General features: G+C 43.5%; 1 non-coding gene across 1 annotated transcript; it reads left to right on the forward strand.

Moving 5' to 3' along the window:
* Positions 1-305: 305 nt before the first annotated feature.
* On the forward strand, positions 306-377 carry TRNAH-GUG (transfer RNA histidin (anticodon GUG)). Its single transcript has one exon. It is a non-coding gene; the product is annotated as a tRNA-His (tRNA).
* The last annotated feature ends 616 nt before the right edge of the window (positions 378-993 follow it).

Consider the following 993-nt stretch of genomic DNA (forward strand, 5'->3'; position numbering starts at 1 on the left):
AAGACCATCACTGCTCTCACACTTTCCTGCTCTCAGGCTGGCGGGCCATTATCGGCCCTGGCTGCCGCACCATTGCCAGGTTTGTGTAACTATATTATTTCTAATTGGCTCCACTTTGATGACTTTCATTGGGATTCTGACTTGATTATTGAGATCTTAAATAAGTGACTAGGGATCAGGTGTCCACTTATTCGCATGGATGACAACACAACCAACCTGTAATTCAAACATGAGTCATGACATCACGGATGGAGTACAGCTTATGATAGAGGTGGAACAAGGCGCTCTAGCAGCCCAAGTAGCTCGCCGTGATCGTATAGTGGTTAGTACTCTGCGTTGTGGCCGCAGCAACCTCGGTTCGAATCCGAGTCACGGCATTGCGGTGAGGCAATGTCACGGCAGTTGGGCAGATATTTTAGAATTTCCATTAATACATTGGCAATCTCTGTGGAGGACTGAAACAATTCGATATATCCTGGTACTGTACCTTTTGTTTCTTTAATGCTCTTTGCACACTTTTTCATCGGGTGACTGTAATGTATTTCAACCAAATCTAATTAAGAGCGCATTATGTGGTGACATTTGCAGTACATGAAACATTATAACACTGCCATTTACGTCAATAACCACTAGCTTGATTAAGACATATGTATTGCAGCGACAGTATTTCCCAGTTACAAATGGGAATAAAAACAACATCCGCGAGGGATTGAACCAACGACATTTAACTGATGTTGCCAATGGAGCGCGTTACAGAGAGCGCGAGGTCCCGCCTTTACAGTCACACGCTGATGATAATACAGATGTTTAAATAAACAGGCATATCTGTGGACTTGTGGTCTTTCTACATTGGGACTCATAGTCTAGTCCTAGGCTATTGTAGGCACTGGAGTATCTTTGAGTGGAATGAGAGGCGTTCTGTAGTCGCGTGAAAGGACCTTTCAAGTCAATCTGATATGTATTGTCCTGTGAAAAAAAGCGTTCTTAGACACA

This window comes from Ambystoma mexicanum (assembly GCF_040938575.1).
Source record: "Ambystoma mexicanum isolate Mex_15411 chromosome 12 unlocalized genomic scaffold, UKY_AmexF1_1 Mex_chr12_unloc.1, whole genome shotgun sequence".
Taxonomy (NCBI): Eukaryota; Metazoa; Chordata; class Amphibia; order Caudata; family Ambystomatidae; genus Ambystoma; species Ambystoma mexicanum.